This window comes from Schistocerca americana, chromosome 8 (genome assembly GCF_021461395.2).
Source record: "Schistocerca americana isolate TAMUIC-IGC-003095 chromosome 8, iqSchAmer2.1, whole genome shotgun sequence".
In the NCBI taxonomy this organism is placed as follows: domain Eukaryota; kingdom Metazoa; phylum Arthropoda; class Insecta; order Orthoptera; family Acrididae; genus Schistocerca; species Schistocerca americana.
Window position 1 is genome coordinate 37,005,453 of NC_060126.1, and position 24,633 is coordinate 37,030,085.

A 24,633-nucleotide genomic window follows, 5' to 3' on the forward strand; every position below is an offset into this window, starting at 1 on the left:
GCCACAGGACCGATCAACATGAATTCTTGTTTCAGTGCGTGATTATTGTGGGACAAATTGAGGTTAGAGAAATAAGCTAAAATTATCAACTGATCGTGTCGTACTCCGTTTACTAGAGTGAAATCTCTAATTTCTTGAAACGCATTTATAGCTGAATTCCGGGGCTTTCGAGCGTCCCGAAACAATTTTCCGGGACATCGTAAAGGAAAATGCCGCTTTTTCCGGGACACTTGTTCACCCTATCGACTGAAAGTACGGCTACACGGGCCATAAAAATTGAATATTGCCGATAATGTTTCCGACAAGACACAGCTGGGCCAGGAGTGTTTACAAGGGAGCACAATATTGCCACAAAAAGGGGAAACGCGATTTACAGGGGGGGGGGGGGGGGGAGGGAGGGAGTGTAGCTCGACTGCTTTTACATCACACAAGCAATAGAAAGAACAAGAGAAAAGTAAATGTGTTCTTTTCAACTAAGCGGATTGGTTCAGAAAATTTAACTAACGAACTGATGATAAATACATACATGTTCCAAAATGTCTGAACATGATTTAGAATGTCTCGTACAAGCAATTGGTCCGAGAATTGGTAAACCCAATACAAATATGAGACAGTGCATACCAATTACAACCCGACTGGCGACTACCTTGCGTCTTCGGCTGGTGGTGATTCGCACAGAAGTTCAATCTCTCTGTTTAAGACTCACTCTCCAGGAATAAGCTTTGTGATACCAGAAGTATGAAATGATTTTGTAGAAAAAGGGAAAGATTTCATTTTTTAAAGAAAAATCTCGGTTGCAAAGTTGTAGATATTAAGAATAATTACGTGTTTCGCCCTTGTAAGGCATCATCAGATTACTGGGGACAATAGGACAAAAACAACACGGTAAACAGAATGAGGCATGATTCTATGCTTTGCAGCCATGCGTACAAGGAACACTAATATATGCACACAGCCGCGCGGTCTTGGTCGCCTTGCCATGATTCGCGTGGCTCCCCCCGTCGGAGGTTCCAGTCCCCCCTGGGGCATGAGTGTTTGTATTGTTCTTAGAGTAAGTTAGTTTAAGTTAGATTAAGTAGTGTGTAAGCCGAGGGACCGACGACCTCAGCAGTTTGGTCAGATAGGAACTTGCCACAAATTTCCAATATGCATACCTTCACGCAAAAGTATATTAGAACAAGCTTCGTTTGTCCACTGCCGCTGAAGGGCACAAATAAGAACAAGGCGCGTCTGGATATAGCATCCGGTCGTCAGATGTGTTATCAAACACGTAAAGGACGTAAACGGTAAGTAAAAGTAGAAAGTAAAATTAACCAAGATTAATGGTGGACGTTGCGAAAAGTGAGACTCTAAAATTGGTAAAATACCAAACTAGGCAGGTACCTCACGTGCTCTGAAGCAACACGACGTATCTGGCACAGAACCACGCGTGCGACATGTGGACGCGGAGCAGGTCCGCGCAGCACAGGAAAACAAAGTCTACATCAACTGCACTGCCTAATGTCAACATTTCGAAACTTGTTAAAATGTATGCGGCACCACATTTAAGGGAGAACAGATCACCTTGCAGTTACAAAACTGTAAAGAACTAACGGAAACTTGCCAATAACTGTCACAAACACGTGGAAAGTGTGACAGTTCAAGATAAAGCAGTGCCACGTTCAACAAAACGCACAATAGCAAAATAAATACAGCAACATTCGTATTTTCAAATACATTAATGGAGTCTGTGGACATTGCCGAATGAACAACTCGCGCGAAGCATGTGTCACAAATGCCGGAGGGCTCTGCAGTAACACACTAATCTACAAATTGCAATAGTTTCTAAAAGGATGCAAGAGACCCTTAAATAAAACAATACAGAAACGAGAAAACAGTAGCCAGAGTAATGAACATCCTCTAGGCATGCATGTTGTTTATGACATCAATAAATAAATAAATAAATAAATAAATAAATGAAGCTGTTGAAAAGAAATTTTTATCTGCATGAAAATCCAAGAAATAAAAGAATTTGTGCAAAGACAAAAACACACATTAGCATAGAAGACAGAATGTACAAAAGCTATGCACAGCAAATCTAGAAGTAAGCAATATAACGGCAGGTACTTAATAGGTGGCATCATTACAGGGTAAAAAGGTTGGTTTCTACCCCCTACGTTTACTTCCCGTTTGGGTCCCTTGCGCCATTTGACTGCCGGACGCTATACCCAGACGCTTTTTATTCTGCAGTGGACGGATGAAGCTAAATCTAGTATATTTTGACGTGAGTTTAGGCATAAATTAGTGTCCCTTGCACGCCTGGCTGCACAACTTAGAACCATGCCTCATTCTATTTACCGTACTGTCATGTAAATCTTTGTTGTATCCTCGCCAGATAGTCTGATGGCGCCATATACGGCGAAACCCGTTACTGTTATTAATAAATACATTTTTGCAACCGAGACTGTTTTATTAAAAAAAAATTAGTAACCGATTGCTGCATCAGAGAGCGAAAATCGACTGGAACCAAAGATTTAATTAAGAGAGGCTTGAAATAAGAAAAATTGTTATTATTATTTTATTTTTGTTCACTGGCGCACATCACGGTTTACATTATCTCTTCCTGCTTCAGGTACGTCTCGAGATAGTATACAACTCATAGAATCAAATGCAAACCTCGTAGATGAAGAGCCAGCTGCGCTTCCACTCTCCGTATGCACCTTCTTTGTCTCGCATTGGGCACAGGTTCGAAGACTGTATCCTTCCTCATGAGTGATTCAGAGTTCATCGGTAACGCCTCGCCAACAGGTTTTCTTTTTCCGCAGAGTGCGATCCTTGTCCACATTCATTTAGACGTCCCTTGGCTCTGGTCGGAGATGAATCGCATTTATAAAATTCGTAGTCCTCTCGTTTGTCCACTTCTCCTTTGCAGCGCACAATAAAGTTACAGCAAACAACTGCAAAAAATGTGGCTGTATGTTCGAGCGGAAACTTTCGGTCGGAGGAGAAACGCTGTTATTGTTTTCGGTGAGACACGTGCCCGCAGCGCTGTCGGCCAGAGAAGCTGGGAACAGAGGTGAGGGCGAGAGGGAACGGTATACAAACAAGGGCAGAGACAGATATTGCCCTAGAATGAGAAATATCCCCCACCCTCGGTGACGTGGCTCAGCAGTAGGTCGGCAGCTACCTACGAGCCGAGCCGCAAAGACGCGGCACGTGTAGACAGCCGCACCTCGTCTCAGGCGCGACGCCAAACGCACCGCCCGTGCATCGCTAGACTTCTCTGCCACCTGCAGCTCACCAGCACATTTGTCTCCACACAGGTCACACACTACGAACCCTGTGCTGTCAGGGGAGCAACACCTGACTTTTCGCCGCAGAATTAACCATTAAATATTTTCGAACAGACCGCAGTCTTACCCACGTCTCTGTGATTGTTTTGGCGAAGACACTTTAAATAACTTCTCTATGTTCCAAGTGCCTCATTACACTGCTGGCCATTAAAACTGCTACACCACGAAGATGACGTGCTACAGACGAGAAATTTAACCGACAGGAAGAAGATGCTGTGATATGCAAATGATTAGCTTTTCAGAGCATTCACACAAGGCTGGCGCCGGTGGCGACACCTACAACGTGCTGACATGAGGAAAGTCTCCAACCGATTTCTCATACACAAACAGCAGTTGACCGGCGTTGCCTGGTGAAACGTCGTTGTGATGCCTCGTGTAAGGAGGAGAAATGCGTAGCATCATGTTTCCGACTTTGATAAAGGTCGGATTGTAGCCTATCGCGATTGCGATTCATCGTATCGCGTACCGCATGTCGCAGGTCCTCTACGGGTCTTTCTGGATACAGAAAATGCTTGACTGCTGCCCTGGCCAGCACATTCTCCAGGTCTCCCACAAATTGAAAACGTCTGGTCAATGGTGGCCGAGCAAATACGAAAGTCACTACTCTTGATGAACTGTGGTATCGTGTTGAAGCTGCATGGACAGCTGTACCTGTACACGCCATCCAAGCTCTGTTTGACTCAATGCCAAGGAGTATCAAGGCCGTTATTACGGCCAGAGGTGGTTGTTCTGGATACTGATTTCTCTGAATCCATGCACCCAAATTGCGTCAAAATGTAATCACGTGTCAGTTCTAGTATATTTGTCCAATGAATACCCGTTTATCATCTGCATTTTTTCTTGGTGTAGCAATTTTAATGGCCAGTAGCGTATATTTCTTTATATGTCTGCACGAAGCTTTCTACTGCATAAACCACATCTGAAATGGCAACTACTCGTCGAAACCTGTAATGCGAGTTTTTTTTTATATATCCAAGCGAACACGACGTAATACATTATTACATGAAATTCATCGTCTTTCTCACCCCTCCCGTTGCATCTTTCAGTGCTCCGGTAATTTTCTACCAATCATATCTCTTTTCCTTCGGCATTTGCGGTGTGGATATTTTGCATTCCACAAGTACTAACGGTATCTATATTCTATTACAAGCAACATTACATTGTGTTCAGAGCAGTCCACCGCACAAGCAACTCGTGTGGACATGACAAGTGTACAAGACAGCAGACTGACGTTTTCTGCACTGGTAGCGGGCAAGCAAGGGGGATGTGTACTTCCTCTGACGGTTCGCTAAACGATCTACAACCGGCGAAGAGTAGCGAATGCGAACCGGACACCGCTGACTCCAATTCACTGGCGGTCGCCCGCCTACAACACGCCGCGTGTGGAGCCCGCCTTTTTCGCGCACTCCACCTCAGTAGTGCCACGGACGCGGCTGCACGCGACAGGGCGTGCTGTGCGCTCCGAGAGAAGCAGACTGTGACGAGGTGAGAGAACACACAGAGCAGAGTCTGCTTTCGGCGAACAGAGGACGCCTACATCTCTTCTCAGCACCCTGCCACCTGGCAGCTCCGTCCGACACGTGCCACGCGACACTACGTAAGAGGCACAGACCACACTTCCGTTACTCGTCTCCTCTGCCCGTCCCCCTCGGCGCCAACCCAGCGACATATTGACAGTTCAGGGCACTAATAATCCACGTGGCGGAGATCGCGAAAATTAGACCGACAGCAGTTCGCGAAGATGCATCCGTCCTTGAACGCGACGTCGTCGTTGCAGGCTTCATTCCGAAGAACAGTCGGGCGTAGCTCCCTACAATCTAAACCACTCTATCCTTCCAAGTTCCTTCATCATCTCTTGTATAAATACCATTACCTACATAATTTAATTTTTTCTAATGTAGTCAAACTACGAACTCGGAACAGAAGAATATGCAAAGAAATAACTCGACAATTCGCGCAAGATAGCCAAAAGTATGCTTTGCAGGTCGCCTACAAGAAGACAAAGGCACTGAATAACCACTGGGGACTGGGTAACACCAGAAGTAACCGTGCACAACGTGGACAAACTTAAATACCTAAGAACATACACTATGTGATCAAAAGTATACGGACACCCCCAAAAACATACGTTTTTCATATTACGTGCTTTGCGGTGCCACCCACTGCCAGGTACTCAATATCAGCGACCTCAGTAGTCATTAGACATCGTGAGAGAGCATAATCGGGTGCTCCGCCAAACTCACGGACTTCGAACGTGGTCAGGCGACTGGGTGTCATTTGATCATACGTCTGTATGCGAGATTTCCACACTCCTAAACACCTCTAGGTCCACTGTGGAAATGTGAAGGGACACGTACAGCACAAAAGCGTACAGGCCGATCTCGTCTGTTGAGTGACACAGACAGCCGATAGTTGAAGAGGGTCGTAATGTGTAACAGGCAGACATTTACCCATACCATCACACAGAAATTCCAAACTGCATCACAATCCACTGCAAGTACTATGACAAAAAATGGTTCAAATGGCTCTGAGCAGAATGGGACTCAATTCCGAGGTGATTAGTCCCCTAGAATTTAGAACTAGTTAAACCTAACTAACCTAAGAACATCACACACATCCATGCCCGAGGCAGGATTCGAACCTGCGAACGTAGCGGTCTCGCGGTTCCAGACTGCAGCGCCTAGAACGGCACGGCCACTTCGGCCGTCGGTACTACGACAGTTAGGCGGGAGGGGAGAAAACTTGGATTTCATGGTCGAGCGGCTACTCATAGGCCACACTTGAGGCCAGCAACTACAAAACGGCGCCTCGCATTATGTAAGGAGCGTAAACATTGGGTGACTAAACAGTGGGAAAACGTTGTGTGGAGTGACGAATTGCGGTACACAATGTGGTGACCCGATGGCAGAGTGTGGGTATGGCGAATGCTCAGTGATCATCATCTGCCCGCGTATGTAGTGCCAATAGCAAAATTCGGAGGCGGTGGTGTTATGGTGTGCTCATGTTTTTCGTGGAGGCCTATCACAGCACAGGCCTGCATTGATGTTTGAAGCACCTTCTTGCTTCCAACTGTCGGAGAGCAATTCGGGGATGGCATCTTTGAACACGATCGACCACCTGTTCATAATGCACGGCCTGTGCCGGAGTGGTTGCACGACAATAACATCCCTGTAATGGACTGGCCTGCACAATGTCCTGACCTCAATCCTATAGACCATCTTTGGGATGTTTTGGAACGCCTACTTCGTGCCAGGCCTCACCGACTGACATCGATAATTCTCCTCAGTGCAGCACTCCGAGAAGAATGGGCTGCCATTTGCCATGAAACCCTCCAGCACCTGACTGAACGACTGCCTGCGAGAGTGGAAGCTGTCATCAAGGCTAAGTGTGGGCCATCATCATATTGAATTCCAGCATTACCGATGGAGTGCGCTACGAACTTATAAGTCACATTCAGCCAGGTGTCCGAATACTTTTGATCACATAGTCTACGTACCAGGAAGAAACATGAACAACGAGAGAATAATAGAAAGAGGGGAGGAAGAAGATGAGGGTGGCCTTCTGCAGGCCCACGTGCTGAGCCGAAGTACGAGGACAATCTCACGAGCAAAATCAGATTGAAGAGAGCACGATTTATGAATGAATATGTACAGAACGATTAGATGTGTTTGGGAAACAAGAAGGAAGCCTGAAAAAAAAAGAGGAACCACATCGGTTACTGAAGACAGGCAGGACTCGTCAGAATTTGCTCCCAAGATAAAAGGAAAGGAAAACTGCAGAAGTACTACATACCAACCACTACCCCAACACTATCATGGCCCAGTGAAGCTTTTGGAAAAAAATTAGAGATTACTGGAACAGCCAACACCGTGCTACAAAACTTACGAATGGACAAAACGAATTTACGCCGAACGCCGGTTTCTCACTGCGTGACAGGCTGTTGTATGCTGCCTGGCCCCGCGCCGCCCACGTTAGCTAACGTTTTACTGGAGCCACGTTTAAGCTCTAGCCTCTTTCTGATTACACTTTTTAACTCATCCGGTTTTGGTTGTGTAGAATGTTATACATTACATCTGTGGCTGTACAACACGGCACTGTCATCGACACTTTGCTTCCAGGATCCCTCCGTTGTAAACGCGGTGTGGTAACGGCGTACCACGCCACGGCCCAATTAGTGCCTATTACAATTTTATCGTGCTTTTATACCATGTAAGGATACCAACCATGGGTATAGATTTTAACTGTCTCTTTTATTAACTTCAACGAGATACGTGTGTTGTTTGTTATATGGTTATGAGATAATGCGTATCAACGATAACTTATCACAATGCTCCTACTCATAAGTGTGCACACTTTCTTCACATTACTCTGATGATGACCTCAACGATCCAAATTGGTCACTGAACAAAACAGACACCTGCTATCGCAGACTGTTTTGGTTTACAGGTATTGTCAAACGTTTGATCGCTGTTATCTGCAAGGTGTTCGTGCCACCTCTCATCAATCCCAGAGAGCGATACAGAAAAAAAGCATAGCGTGGCGCCAGTGAAGCGTACAAGAGAAGACCACGCTGGAGATCGCTGAAGGAGAATGAGAGAGATAAGAAAAAGAATAAGAGAGTTCCGAGAGAAGAAGAATAGAACTCCAACTGGTTCTATAGAGGCCGTAACGAAAGAAGAAAAGTTGGTCTCCGTCAAACAATTTTTAGCTCCCCTTCTGTCGACGACGCAAATACTTCCCCCCATTACTTGATGCCTCGCGATATGTCCCCTTCCCTCAGTCAAGATGGCCAGGTGTATTAAGCTGTTTTCTTCCCCGATTCGATACAGTTCATTTACTATGCGATCCACTCATTTACTGTACTCTTCAGTCTTCACTTTCACCGTCATCAGTTATTTTGATTTCGAAGTAGTAAGATGTGGCTACTAGTTTTAGTGCCTAGTTTCCTAATCTTGTTCTTCCAGTAACGCCCCGATTTATTCGACTACATTCTATTACTCTCTTTTACCTTTCCTACAGACGCTAACATTCCGCTAAGTGACGTTCCAACTCCTTTGGTGTCTCAGACAGAAATACAGCGTCATCGCCAAAGCTTCAAAGTTTTATTTTTTCTCAGTGAAAGTGAACTCATATTTGATGTGTCTCGTCTGTATCCATAAGAGCTTGCTTTTTGTACATGCTGATTAACATGGAAGGTAGTAAACAACCACATTTCGGTCCCTTCTCAGTTAATGCCTTCGTTTCTCGTCCTTTGACTCCTGCAAGTGGACTTTGATTTCTGTACGAGCAGTAGATAACACTCATCTCTCTGTAACTTTGCTTCTGACAACGGCGAATTTCTAACAGTGATCTAAATAGGCGGTACAACAAAAAGTATGTTCTGCTGCGTTCTTCGTAATGATCTGCAGAGTTTCGATGGAGATGCAAACGTACTTCCTCCAATCATAAAAACAAAACACTTCTGAAGTCCTATTCGACAGTTTTCGATTATGCCCACAATGACCAGTGTGGTTCTTAAATATAATCACCGAGGCTAGGGCACACCGATTTCGACAAGGTTCAACCAATCTGTGTGTTTGGGGCGGCGGCAGGAAAGGAGGTGGCCTACGAGTAACAAAGGTTTCTGCGTCACGACTACTGTATCAATAACAACAATAATAATACTAGTTCTTTAATTCATGATCTTCTTTACATTAATCCTTGGTACATCGCTTCAATACAATTTACAAGAATAATAACTAACGCGGTGTAAAATTGAAGAGTGCAGTCACCGTTTATCAGAATTTCGCTTACACCCAAACCTCCAGATCTCAGACTCTCGGACACTCAGATCGATACCAAACGTTGTGTGTCGACAGAGTAAACGCCGATTTAGTTCGTGCTGTGTGCTGTCGTCCAGGAGAGCATGCGTAAACGGCAATTAAAAGTAAATCAGAACGACGGAGCATAGGGAGACCGTATCTGTGAGCTGCAAATGCGAAGATCTGTGGTAGCTGAGTTGATAAAGGTCCCGAGTTCGAAACCCACAAGGGGCGATTTCTTTTAACAGTTTACTTTTCGGAGTTGGTAGCGGTGTTCTTTTGGCAGTCTGCTTTGGCTTCGTTAGTTGAAAGTAGCAAACCTACAGAGTACGTTGGTATAGATAACACCACACCTATCTATAGAAATGCACGCTATCGGTTTGCTACTTTCAACTAACGAAGCCATAGCAGACTGCCACAAGAACACCGCTACAAACTCCGAAAACTCCTTTCACATGTCAGGAAAATGTTCTGCATATAACAAGTTCACACGTAAACTGTTAAAAGAAATCGCCCGTAGTGGGTTTCGAGCTCGGGACCTTTATCAACTCACCTACGACAGATCTTCGCATTTGTAGCTCACAGATATGGTCTCCCTATACTCCGTCGTTCTGGTGTTACTTTTAATTACCGTTTACGCATGCTCTCCTGGACGACAGCACACAGCACGAACTAAATCGGCGTTTTGTTTGATACTCTGTCGACATACAACGTTTGGTACCGATCCAAGTGTCTGACGTCTGGAGGTTTGGGTGTTGGCGCTACGACTGTAGACAGAAGAGGTCTTGCAGACAGCAGGTACGCCGGCGTGCACATGAGGGGGGCGCTCCCACCTGCGTGGACGGCTCGTGCCTCCAGGTGTCCTCACACGGGACGAGAGAGCGGGCGAGACGAGCGCCTGCTCAGCGGGTGGACTGCGCAGCGCTCCCACGGCAGCCGTTCGGCTTTATCTGGCTCGCCCCCCCCCCCCCCACCCACCCACCCACACACACACACACACACACACACACACACTTCGTTTACCAAAGTGGATGGCCGTCAAATTGCCACATCAGCTCTATTAAAACGCATATTTGGCCCCTTGTCCATATGTAACTCATCTTGTTTTGTCTGTAGTACACACAAACAAAAACTTCAATGTCTATGAACACCTTACAAAATGGTTCAAATGGCTCTGAGCACTATGGGACTCAACTTCTGAGGTCATTAGTCCCCTAGAACTTAGAACTAGTCAAATCTAACTAACCTAAGGACATCACAAACATCCATGCCCGAGGCAGGATTCGAACCTGCGACCGTAGCGGTCTTGCGGTTCCAGACTGCAGCGCCTTTAACACCTTACACGGCAAAAAAGAAAATTGCATGTCGAAGGAGTAAGGGCATCGGCTTAAGAAACGTGACAAAATCGGACAAACTTACTCATATTTACATAACATCAATTATTGCAGAAAAAATTCCATTTATTGAACAGTGAAGTCCGAAAACATTTTAGAAATCACGAAGATAAAAAAAAGTGGATACTGCAAGAGGCGAACCCTCGCTGTTTCATAACTCAATTTCTGTGGCAACTACGAAACGCTGAATTACTAACACAAAATGGCCTTTTGTTTCCTGTACGATCTCGCCAAGGCTTTGATAGCCGATATTTTACTAACTGGCATTATAACAAATTCTACGAAGAAGGGCACAGTTCTGTTGGCTCTCCCACGTACCACTGCTTCAAGACGTCAACGTCAGCTGCGGTCGTCGCCTCGCGCTGGCTGGAATGCTCTCTACAGCCTATCAGTCCGCGAGTGTCTTAAATGCGGCGAGTCTTGCGCCACTAAAATTTCTTTTAAAATTCTGATCTTTACACTGAGCTTTCTGCAAAACACAATGTATTTCTCTCTCGAGTCACCCGAACATGTTGCGACCCCTATGCCCCATATTATGTAGGTCTCGATTCATTTTTGTAAAAAAAAAATATTATGCAAATTTTACGGTTGTTTTTCTATTTTAGGCCTAAACACTATAAAATGGGTATTTTTTACTTTTATTTCGACTAATCGGCCGAAATTACATTACTTGTGAAAATGGTGTACAGGTCTGCTTGTTTTTATGCCTTTTTTATCGTCGGAAGTCGTCTGCAACCTAGTCGTAAAGGATTCGTTCTTTTTTTTGTTTTTTTTTTTTTTTTTTTTTTTTTTATAAACACTGTCGCCCTGCAGAAGGGTGATCAGCAGGGGTTGCGTGTCCCCCCCCCCCCCTCTCTCTCTCTCTCTCTCTCTCTCTCTCTCTCTCTCTCTCTCTCTCTCTCTCTCTGTGTGTGTGTGTGTGTGTGTGTGTGTGTGTGTGTGTCCGCCCCTGGTAGTTGAGTGGTCAGCGCAACGGAATGACATACTTAACGGCTCGGGCTCGATTGCCGGCTGGGTCGGAGATTTTCTCCGCTCAAGGACTGGGTGTTGTTTTGTCCTGATCATCATCCTTTCATCCCCATCGACACGCAAGTTGCCGAAGTGGCGTGAAATCGAAAGACTTGCACAAGGCGAACGGTCTACCCGACGGGAGGCCCTAGCTACACGGCATTTCCATTTTCTCTCTCTCTCATATATTTATCATTCCGGTCACTGCGTGCACTCCATGGTCGTTGCGTCGCAGTTTCGGTGGGGAATTATGTCGACGACAAAACTGAGAATGAACGTATACCGGTCCCATGGAGAGTCTCGATTAATCCTCTGAAGAGTCTCGAAATGCAAAACCAGTTACAAGAATAAATCCGTCTCTTAAGTCCTGACGATAATACATCCACCGTTTATCAGCAAATACGTATATCTCGAGAACAATGAAAGTAGCAAGGAAGATTTCTCACGAAGACTCGGCGAGCTGATGGGCATCGGGGTACGAAATCCTTTAATCCCCAGTTTCTATGCAGGCGTGTCGCATACTGCACGGATTAAGCTCTAACGTTATCAGCTCGGGCAGAAATTTCGGAGCTTTTAAGAACGCTTTACGTGTGTACCGTAGGTTCAAGAAAAGTCGCCGACTAGAAACCAACCCCTTCCAAACAGTCCTTGACAGTTATGCCGGTTGTCTGCGATGAAATCCCTGATGTTTGAGGATCTGTGTAAGGGTCGACTGACACTAAACGTTACGGAACGAAATCTCTAAACAATACACAATGTATCTGAAATTCCGACATTCGCATAGGCCATCAAAGGAACGGAACGCAGAAGTCAAGAATCCTCGGGAAGAAATTTTCGGCGTCGACATAGGCGGGCACTGAGCCGCTAAGACCGCCAGTTTTCTCATGTTGCAGCAGCGATTTCTTTGACTCGTGTATTCTTAAACACTGTGTTCCTATTGCTTTGACTTTGTGACGTACTGTGAACGTTGCGTGACGATTTGAATGCATTTCCCAGAAAAAAAAGCCAAATATCTGAAACCCAGGCATCATTAAAATTTTACAATAATGTCCGCAAATAAGAATATAAATGGAAGAAACTATCTACATTAACACATCTGTTCTTAACAGTGAATGGGTTACCTCTATAGAAAGAGCAAAATACGATTTTTTACACGTTATTGCTACCGTGAAAGAAGCTGAAACACAGATCATAAAAATAAAAAGGCCTTGTAAATATTGTACTACGTCTTTACATGTATATATTTTGTACAGCAAACAAATGTTAACGTTTTTGGAATATTCCGAAACTTTTCCTATTCTTCCACTTCCCTGAAGCGTAAAAAAGTTATATTGCAAACCTTTGTGAAGTGGGACTTCTGCTTTGTCCATTAATAAATTCCGCTATCATAATTAGTTCTTTAATTCTTTTAGCATATTCCGACTTCATATCTCATAATCTCATCTCTTATATCCGTACTGAGCAAAGAGAAGAGACGGTTTGACACTCCGTCTGGAGTGCATCTACTTCATTTGACGGTAACGTTCACGAACATACTACAAGATACATACAATGACGAGCCAAAGAAACTGGTACACCTGCCCAATATCGTGTAGGGCCCCCGCAAGCAAGCAGAAGTATCGCAACACCACGTGGCATGAACTCGACTATTGCCTGAAGTAGTGCTGGAGGGGACTGACACCATGAATCCCGCAAGGCTGTTCATAAATCCGTAAAAGTACAAGGAGGTGGAGATCTCTTCTGAACAGCGTGTTGCAAGGCATCCCAGATATGCCCAATAATGTTCATGTCTGGGGAGTGTGGGTGGAGCGGAAATGTTCAAGCTCAGAAGAGTGTGCCTGAATCCACTCTGTAGCAATTCTGGATGTGTGGGGTATCGCATTGTCCTGCTGGTACTGCCCAAGTTCGTCGGAAAGCGCAATGGACAGGAGTGGATGCCGGTGATCAGACAGGGTGCTTACGTACGTGTCACCTGTCAGAGTCGCATCTAGGCGTATCAGGGGTCCCATATCAACCCATCTGCACACGCCCCACATACAGGGCCTCACCAGCTTGAAAATTCCCCTGCTGACATGCGCTATCCAAGGATTCATGAGGTTGTGTCCATACCTGTACACGTCCATCCGCCGATACAATTTGAAAGGAGACTCGCCCGACCAGGCAACATGTTTCCAGTCATCAACAGTCCAATGTCATGTTGACGGGCCAAGGAGAAGTAGTAAAGATGTCTTGCAGTCAGCACGGATATACGAGAGGGCTTTCAGCGTTGAAAGTCCATATCGATGATGTTTCGTCGAATGGTTCGCATGTTGACACTTACTGATGGCCCAGCACTGAAATCTGCAGTAATTTTCGGAAGTGTTGCACTTCTGTCGCGTTGAACGATTCTCTTGAATCGTCATTGGTCCCGTACTCACACGCTCTTACTCCGGCCGCAGCGATGTCGAAGGACTGATGTTTTGCCGGATTCCTGATACTCGCGGTACACTCGTGAAATGGTCGTACGGGGAAAGTCTCCACTTAATCGCTAGCTCGGGGATGGTGTGACACATCGCTCGTGCACGGATTATGAAACCACGTTCAAACTCACTTAAATCTTGATAACCTGCCATTGTAGCAGCAGTAACCGATCTAACAATTGCGCCAGACACTTGTCTTATATAGGCGTTTCCGATCGCAGCGCCGTATTCTGCCTGTTTACATGCCCCTGCCTGTATTTGAATGCGCATACCTATACCAGTTTCTTTGTCGCTTCAGTGGATATCACACAAAAGTGCACTAGTGCGGGTTTTCTGTTAGTTTCTGTGTACTTGCATATTTATTAATACGTTGTTAAAATATTTTACGTGCATAAAACTGCACATTCATATAGAATTGTAACTAACATAATATTTGACGAGAGAAACGAGCTTTGAGACGTAAACAACAGACCGCTATGTGAAGCGGTGAGTGAGTAGTCTGGAGAGAGATGGACAGGCGGATTATCGCCTCGTGTGAGCGCGGGCATGGCCTATCCACAGCAGCAGCTTCCGTCTGCTTTCTCGGTGTACAACACGCGCTGTTTTCGATGCGTATCGTGGACTTTTACTCTGAGTCACCAGGCTTCTGACCGGTATGATGCCACCCGCCACGAATTCCTGTCGTGTGCCAACCTTCTCATCTCATAGTGGCACATGAAACCTACATCCTCAATTATTCGCTGGGTGTATTCCAATCTCTGTCTTCCTCTACACTTTTTACCCATTACAGCTCCCTCTAGTACCGTGGAAGTCATTCCCTGACGTCTTAACAGCTGCCCATCATTCTGTCCCTTCTTCTTCTCAGTGTTTTACACATGTTCCTTTTCTCGCAGATTCTGCGAAGAATCTCTTTACCCCTTACCTTATCGGTCCACCCAATTTTCAACATTTTTCTGCAGCACCACATGTTAAATGCTTCGATTCTGGATTCCCCACAGTCTATGTTTCAGTACAAAACAATGCTGTGCTCCAAACGTACATTCTCAGATATTTCCTCTTCAAATTAAAGCCCACGTCTGATCGTGTCGCAAAATAAGTTGAGAGTTAGGGTGAGCGCACAGTGGAGTAATGTTTTTATCGCGTGGACTGTTTTGGATGCACAGCGCGTAACGTCAAACACAAATGCACTGCGAAACTTCTCCCCGTAAACTGATATCTAAGGACGCTCCAACTTTCGAAAAGTGGTGAGAGCCTTTTTGATGTTCATCGCCGACTATGGGTGCTTCAATCGAGGAAGAGACTTCACGTAACGCACATTCTATAAGGGGCCTTTAGAACAGGGTAATTAAACCTGGAATTCTGAGTAAGGACTGCACTCATACGGTTCACAGGGAGCCCACGAGAATGACGACGCGCAATTTCTCACAGCTAACGTACGTGTTTCTCCATCGGGCATCAAGACAGTCTGCAAGCTCTCCTATAGTATGTGTATTTGAAAATAATTCCTGTAGCTAGCGTAAGTTTTCTGCTCAAGTTAAATTTACTAGTTCTCACTCTTGTTACCGATCTCACTTTGAATCAAACTTCAAGCAATTTTAAAACAAAGAAAAATTAATTTTTTTTCATTAAATGCTCTTTTATAGCGGAATATCAAATATTTGCAAATACTCTCTCTTTGACATGTTTGACTATGTTCCTGCAAGCAACGACGGAATATTTCGCAAATGTTAGTACATAATATATTTTTGTCTTCGCCATCTCGAGTTGATTCGAAACCAGCTTAATCATTATTTTTAATTATGATCTTCAGCTTTCTTAGCACAGTAAAACGTGCGAGGTATTTGCTACGGATTGATTTCGAGGGATTTAGCATTGACCACGGGCCTCCCGTCTGCAGTGATAACAGACCGGCCACGGCGGCTACAAATGTGTGTCTGTGAATGATGAAGCTGTCACTCTGGCGCATTAGTGGCTGATCTGGAATCGGCGGCTGGAGCGCGCGCCCTCTAGACGACCGCGGCTGGTGCGACTTGCGGCGCAGCCGGTGGGTGCCTGTGGGAGTCTCGGTTAACGCGCCTGCCGCCGCTATCTCGCCACCTTGCTAAGCCGGGCATATCGCCGTCACAAGGCTCTGATAAGCAGTTCCGTCTCCAACGGGCGCGTTTACCCCGGCCATATTTTACGGCAATGTAGGGCCGCTACACTGTTGCCGTCAACGATGCCGCAATACGTGGCAATACTCCTGATGGAACAGCCTGTCGTAGGTAGTTGACGTTGTTCTGCCGACGTGTTGCTGGTATTGTCCGCCAAAGGCGGAGATTATTTCGTACGGACGGGTGATACCTACATACATACAACTGTCCATGTCTATAAATGCTTCCTTTTGACTCTCAGCTTCCCTTCCTCTCCCCCACGCCCGCAGCGCTGCAATCCCAAGCCACATGATACGTAATTTCGCTTCAGTTCGAACTCTGATGCGCACACCTAAAGGCACAGGATTTGTTTGTTATCTACAGCAATACAGAAATGGACAAACGATACAACCATGAGTTCGATAAATCTAATACGTACAGGTGGGATGGAACAGCAGGAAAAATATATTCACTATGTGATCAAAACTATCCGACACACCCAAAAATATCAGTTTTTCATATAAGATGCATTTTGTTGCCACCTACTGCCAGGTACTCAATATCGGCGACCTCAGTAGTCATTAGACAACGTGAGAGAGCAGAATGGAGCGTTCCGCGAAACTCACGGACTTCGAACGTGGTCAGGTTTGTCACTTGGGTCATACGTCTGTACGCGAAATTTCCACACTCCTGAACACCCCTAGGTCCACTGTTTCCGATGTGATAAAGAAGTGGAAACGTGGAGGGACACGTACAGCACAAAAGCGTACAGGCCGACCTCGTCTGTTGAGTGACACAGACAGCCGATAGTTGAAGAGGGTCGTAATGTATAATAGGCAGACATCTAGCCAGACCAACACACAGGAATTCCAAACTGCATCAGGATCCACTGCAAGTACTATGTCAGTTAGGCGGCAGGTGAGAAAACTTGGATTTCATGGTCGAGCGGCTGCTCATAAGCCACACATCACGCCGGTAAATACGAAATGACGCCTCTCTTGGTGTAAGGAGCGTAAGCATTCGACGATTGAACAGTGGTTCAAATGGTTCAAATGGCTCTGAGCACTATGGGACTTAACATCGATGGTCATCAGTCCCCTAGAACTTAGAACTACTAAGACCTAACAAACCTAAGGACATCACACAACACCCAGTCATCACGAGGCAGGGAAAATCCCTGACCCCGCCGGGAATCGAACCCGGGAACAAGGGCGCGGGAAGCGAGAACGCTACCGCACGACCACGAGCTGCGGACGATTGAACAGTGGAAAAACGTTGTGTGGACTGACGAATTACGGTACACAATGTGGTGATCCAGTGGCAGGGTGCGTGTATGGCGAATGCCCGGTGAACGTCATCTACCAGCGTGTGTAGAGCCAACAGTAAAATTCGGAGGCGGTGGTGTTACGGTGTGGTCGTGTTTTCCGTGGAGGGCGCCTGTATCCGTTGTTATTTTGCGTGGCACTAACAGAGCACAGGCCCCCATTGATGTTTGAAACACCTTCTTGCTTCTCACTGTTGAACAGCAATTCGGGGATGCCATCTTTCAACACGATCGAGCACCTGTTCATAATGCACGGCCCGCGGCGGAGTGGTTACACGACAATAACATCCCTGTAATGGACAGGCCTGCACAGAGTCCTGACCTGAATCCTATAGAACACCTTTGGGATGTTTTGGAACACCGACTTCGTGCCAGGCCTCACCGACCGACATCGTTACCGCTTCTTAGTGCAGCACTCCGTGAAGAATGGGCTGCCATTCCCAAAGAAACCTTCCAGCACCTGACTGATGAACGTATGCCTGCGAAAGTGGAAGCTGTCATCAAGGCTAAGGGTGGGCAAATACCATATTGGATTCCAGCATTGCCGATGGTGGGCGCCAGGAACTTGTAAGTCATTTTCAGCCAGGTGTCCGGATACCTTTGATCACATAGTGTAGAAACACTGGAAACTGAAAAAGGGAATTCGCGCTACTACCGTCCAACTACAAAATCTGCAATGGTGAGGCAAATTTTATTCTACATGAGTTCTTAAGACGTCTAAACTTTTTGAAGATTCATCTCGTGCGTTCCATGGGGAATATTTTCTGTTACAGAATTTGCATACATTAATTTTCACGTCCCATAACGCTGGTCGTAGATGTATCGCATTTAAGAAATCAATAGTTCTCCCACCGTAGTAATGACGCATAATAAAATATTAACATGTCACTGCTATTTCAAATTACTTAGCTGAATTCCTTGATTCATTCCACCAAAGCGTTGTACGTCCCCGGTACCAAGAGGCATGATGATGATGATGATGATGATGATGATGATGATGATGATGATGACGTTTAAAGGGACTAAACTACTGGGCCAAAGAGTATAAACGGGCGTTCAGTTGTTGTAACAGTGTAGGTAAAAGAAAACAGAGGTAACCCAGACAGCATCTTGCAGAAGAGGGTCTACAGGCACAACAAGGTGACAGAGGAAGAAAGTAACCTGCGGCCGCTTGGTGGGTACCCGCCACAGGGGGAGACCCTTGCCACCACAACCACCCCTAGCACTGGGAGTGCAAGAGTAAGATCCCTCTCCCTCGTGAAATGCAACACTTTGGCAGTGGCTATCACGTCATTCGCAAGCACCTGAGGCAGTGAGCTCGGCAAGCTGAGAGCGTGCCGCAGACCGGCCAGCAGCAGCAGTGAGGAGGATCCGCCTGACGCAGAAGGAACTCGTCTATGAGACTCGTATGGTCGATGCGTAGTCGGCACCACACAATGGCATCTTTCCGAGAGTCCTGGAGAGATGTATGCTACACCCCAGTGGACCATTTAATTACTCTCAACTTTGTTTTGTCGTAATAACCTGCCACTCCAGTTCCTAGAGCCTCAAAACCCCGTTGCGTCGAAGTTGTAATCTTTAAGTCTGTGCCCGGTATTCCGACACGAAGCTGACCTCCTGTAGTTGCGTCTTTAACTAGACGGTCAGCGGGTTTATTTCCTGAAATGCCTACGTGGCTCGGTGTCCAGATGAAGGTCACTGTCTTTCCAGAGCTCTAGGGGGTAGTCAGTAGGTCCTGGATGTTGGCGACCAACGTTTTTTGGGATAGTACAGGTTTATGCCTTTTAAGCAACTCAGGGAATCGCTACGGATCAGAAAATTCGTTGAGGCCTGGGATTTGACGTACTGCAAAGCGTGAGATGGCAACCAACTCTGAATGTATACACTGCAGGCACTCGAAAGAGAGTGCTTCTCGTGTCTCTATGCATGTCAAAAAGCTTAACCAACATTGGTGTTGACTTTCTACCCATCTGTGTAGATGCATACCGAATTAGAATAATCGTGGAGGATTGAAAGAAACAGATTTCAGAGCAGAATAGGATCAGCATCCTTCATGAGCCCACAAAAAGAGATCCATCCGTAAGACAGGGCAGGATACAGCCAGGGGGGGGGGGGGGGAGAGGGGGGGGGGGAGAGGGGGGGCGTCGAGAGGGAGCTCTAGGAACACACACTAATCGAAGCTGTTGGAGGTCCTTCAGTAGACTATCGAGTCGGATCCCAGCTGGTCATCCCAGTTTTGGGCGATGCGCGAACAATCTGAACTGCTGAAACTTCCTGGCACATTAAAACTGTGTGCCCCACCGAGACTCGAACTCGGGACCTTTGCCTTTCGCGGGCAAGTGCTCTACCAACCGAGCTACCTAAGCACGACTCACGCCCCGTCCTCACAGCTTTACTTCTGCCAGTACCTCGTCTCCTACCTTCCAAACTTTACAGAAGCTCTCCTGCGAACCTTGCAGAACTAGCACTCCTGAAAGAAAGGATATTGCGGAGACATGGCTTAGCCACAGCCTGGGGGATGTTTCCAAAATGAGATTTTCCCTCTGCAGCGGAGTGTGCGCTGACATGAAACTTCCTGGCAGATTAAAACTGTGTGCCCGACCGAGACTCGAACTCGGGACCTTTGCCTTTCGCGGGCAAGTCTTCCCCCCCCCCCCCCCCCCCCCTCGCTGTAAAGTTTGGAAGGTAGGAGACGAGGTACTGGCAGAAGTAAAGCTGTGAGTACCGGGCGTGAGTCGTGCTTCGGTAGCTCAGTTGGTAGAGCACTTGCCCGCGAAAGGCAAAGGTCCCGAGTTCGAGTCTCGGTCGGGCACACAGTTTTAATCTGCCAGGAAGTTTCATATCAGCGCACACTCCGCTGCAGAGTGAAAATCTCAATCTGAACTGCTGGTTGTGAACAGAGTTGAGTGACACGGGCGTGCAGGCATCTGACAGACTGAGACTGTGTAACTTGCCAGAACCTGCTGTCGTCCGCCCCACAGCAGTAGGAGGCTGTCAACAGGGCTCGTACGGAAGGCCCACGTTGCCAACTGTAGGCCAGTGTGGTGAACAGGGTCCAGCAAGCTCAGTACGGATGGTGCTGTTGATCCAAAGGCAGCACATCCATAGTCCTTTGTAAAATCTCAAAAGAACTGTGCGGTCCGCGCCCCATGAGGTGTGACTAAAAAAATGGAGAGCATTCAGCTTCCTCATGCAAGCTGCGTTTAGCCGGCGGACATGCAGCAGCCAAATTAGCTTGTGGTCAAATAAAAGACCTAAGAATTTGGAAAGTTACAATGAGTTCAAGTAACTGCTCAGCAAGACAAATTTCTTGGTGCGGGTGCACGGTTCAGAGTCGACAAAAATGCATAACTAGTGATTTTGCAGGAGAAAATTGATAGACACGATTTAGTGCCCAGTCATGGACAGCGCCCTGAAGTTGGCGCTCACAAATACGCGATTATACAGAGGAATAGAACAGTCAAGATCATGTATGTACAGTGACAGAGACTGCGGGGCCCAGGGCATTTACGATACCACTGATGTCGACAGCAAACAGCGTTAGGCTCAGAACTGATCTCCGAGGGACTCCAGTTTCCTGTACACATTGCTTGCTGAGAGTTGAACCAATCCAGACCCGAAAAAATCGGAGAGATAGAAATTGTGGATAAAAAGGGATAAACTGCCCTGGAAACCCCACTCATGCAGTGCAGACAGAATGTGATGCCGCATGGTGGTACTGTACGTCTTCTGTAGGTTAAAGAACACAGCAATCAGATGTTGGCAATGCGCAAAAGCAATGCGCACTGCTGATTTAAAATGAACTGGGTGATCTGTGGTGGACCGGGAAGCCCGAAAGTCGCTTTGCAACCATGATATATGCCCTCCAGCTTCAATGCACCAACAAAGACGGTGGCTGACCATTAGTTTGAATAGCTTACATGGCCCATTCGTCAGAGAGATAGGCCGGTAGTTAGTTAAAATATGTGGTCTTTTCCCGGTTTCAGGACAGAAATAATATCACCTTCCCGTTATTGAGAGGGGAAAGCCAGAGGATATGTTTCATGCTGTTGGGACGAAGATGTTTCAACATTTGGTTGTGCATTTTGTGGGATCCACAGGCCATATCTGGACACTCGGTCGGAACGCTGCTAAGCTCGCATTCACTAAAACGGAGATTATATGATAGATAGCCGTGTGCGTGGAAAGATAGCGGGCGGCGCTCAATGCGATTTTTCCGGGTCAGGAAATGAGCATTGTAATTACTGCAAGCGGACACTTCAACGAAGTGAGACACAAAACATTCGGCAAGTACCACGGGATCAGTGCAGATGTTACCACTGACAGATGCCAGGAACCGCCGTGGGTGGTGGATGGCTGCAAACGCGGCGGAGTTTAGTCCGTACTGGCGACGACTGTGTGTGCGATCGCATAGTTGAGACATATTGCTCCCAACACTCCTGCTTCCTTTCTTCATTAAAAACCGCGCTTTCGCATGGAGTCTCTTGAATGCTGTTACATGACTATAGATGACTGGCGCTTATGCCGTTGAAGCGCCCTGCGGCGTTCCCCGACAGCTGTGACCTACATCTTCAGGCCACCATGGCACCGGCAGTGGTTGGGATGAGCCGGAGGAGTAGAGTATTGTTGCTACTGCAGCGTGAGTAACAGTTTCAATAGTATCCTGTACCAAATTGTCGATATCCGTCACACGACTGGCTGCAAAAGTAGCTGCTGAGGAGAAAGCAGGCCAGTCAGCTTTCCGAAGCGACCAACGTGGAGCATTTTCTATATGTCTGTTAGTGAAGAGGGAGAGAACTATAGCAAAATGGTCGCTATCATAAAGGCCGCCATGGACGCGCCACTGAGTCAAGGGTAAGATATTTGGGCTGTAAACTGCGAAATCAGTAGCTGAAAACGTTCCGTGGGCCACACTGAAATGGATTGCCGCTCCATTGTTGAATAGGTAGCGCCCAGTTCTGAAAGGAGGTGTTCTAGTCCTCGGCCTCTGTGAGAGACAGAGACCCTACAAATGACTATGGGCATTAAAGTTCCCTAATAGGGGGAAGGGGGCAGGGAGCCGTGCCACTAACTCGAACAGCTCGTGATAATGGAAAGGCCCGTCTGCGGGTAGATGAACATTACATATTGTCATCCGAACTGACAGGTAGCCACTAACGTCCACAGACTCACGAGAGTGAGTCAAATGAAAAACTTAAATTTCTAATAACAAAGCGAAATTTCGTGCCGTTATCCTGTAAGTCGGTAAGGTGGCAGCATAGTGCAGATGCACACATACCGTCGCAGTATAAGTGTAAAGATGGCCGCCCCAATTGCGACTTGCACCAGGGAAGAACAGGGTTCTGTTATTCGGTTTTTGCGTAGTGAAGGTGTGAAACCTTTTGAAATTCATCGACAAATGAAGGTTCAGTACGGTGATGCATGTTTGTCACAGCAGCAAGTCTACGAATGGAGTAGGAAGTTCGCAAATGGTGTGACTTCAGTGGAAGATGCTCTTCGTCCAGGTCAGGCACAACGAGTTGTGACTCCACAGAAAATTGCAGCAGTTGAAGCCACAGTGAAGGAAAAACTCCGAGTGACACTGAATGACATTGCAGCATGTTTACAGACTAGTCATGGGTTAGCACAACACACTGTGCATGATGTGCTCCAGTTTCTCAAAGTGTCTGCAAGATGGGTGCCACGGCAGCTGACTCCTGAAATGAGAGAACGACGTGTTGATGCTTGTGAAGAACTTCTTCGGCACTTTGAACAAGGTGATGGTTTCCTTGCAAGAATCGTTACTGGGGACGAAACCTCGGTTCACTTCCGCCAACCGGAAACGAAGAGAGCGAGCAAGGAATGGCGCCATTCCTCATGACCAAAACCAAAGAAGTTTCGAACAGAATCATTAGAAGGGAAGGTTATGCTGACTCTCTTTTGGGACGAAAAAGGCGTTATTCTGGAGCATTACATGCACAGAGGGACCACTGTCACCAGTGCCTCATACACAGATCTCCTAAAAATCATCCGCGGCCTGCAATCAAATCAAAGCGACGTGGATTGCTGTCAGCAGGTGTCCTTTTGCTGTCAACAGTTGCAACAATCATAGACCTGCATTTTGAGTGTATTCCTTATCCACCATACTCACCAGACCTTGCCACAAGTGATTTCCATATGTTTGGGCCACTCAAAGACGCTATGGGAGGAAAGAAGTTCCGTTCTGATGAAAAGGTACGCTACGCGGTGCATGACCGGTTACACGGACCACCAAAAGAATTTTTTCTAAAGGAATTTATGCACTTTGTAAGCGCCGGAGGACTTGCATTAAGCGTGGGGGAGATTATGTTGAAAAGTGATACATCTTTCTACCACTTCTGCACAATAAATAACATTTAAAAAAATATTTAAGGTTTTCATGTTACTCATCCTCGTATCAGGACGCTCTCTCGACATTAACGAGATTGGTACAGTTGGGGTGGTAGATTTTCTGATCAGGGACGTGTGTTGCCGCAAACCGTGTTTCCTGAAGCGCTATGCCAACTACCGAGTAAGTAGCCATTAAATGACGGAGTTCGTTCTAATGACGACAGTAGCTGTTACACTTCAACTGAAGGAGCGTCAAAGTCAGGTCTGAGAAAGTGGCGAATGGGAAAGCTGGTGTGATTACTTCGCTACCAGGTCGTGGTCCAGCTGATTGCGTGATCCGTCATCTGTGTGCATAGGATCGACAGCTGCACGGCTGGGTAGCACAACATCCGAAGCCTCAGACAGTAGCTTATCTTTCTGCTCATCATTCTTATCCTTCTGAGACTTGGATTACTGCGAAGATTTCCCAATTTTATCTTCTGGGAGAGAAGCGGAGCGTACGGCCCACAGCCTATGGTTGGTGGTCCTTGCCTTGAGAAGGGGGCACCCTGACAGGTATCCTCATTCCTGACGCCAGAGGACAACTAGGCATCTCTGGCCGTACCGACGGTGTGGGAACCACCGGTGCTACAGCTGTAGGAGATGAGGCAGTTGACGTTCCCTTCCCCAATAGTAGGGCAGGCCGTGGAATAGGACCAGGGCCAGGTGGTGTAGTGCGAGACCTTGTTGTCGTGTGAGGCGTGGATTGTGACAGGACAGACGCAAAATTGGAGACCATATTAGTCGGATGAAGTCTTACGAGCTATTCCCTTGCATCTTGGTATGACAGACGGTT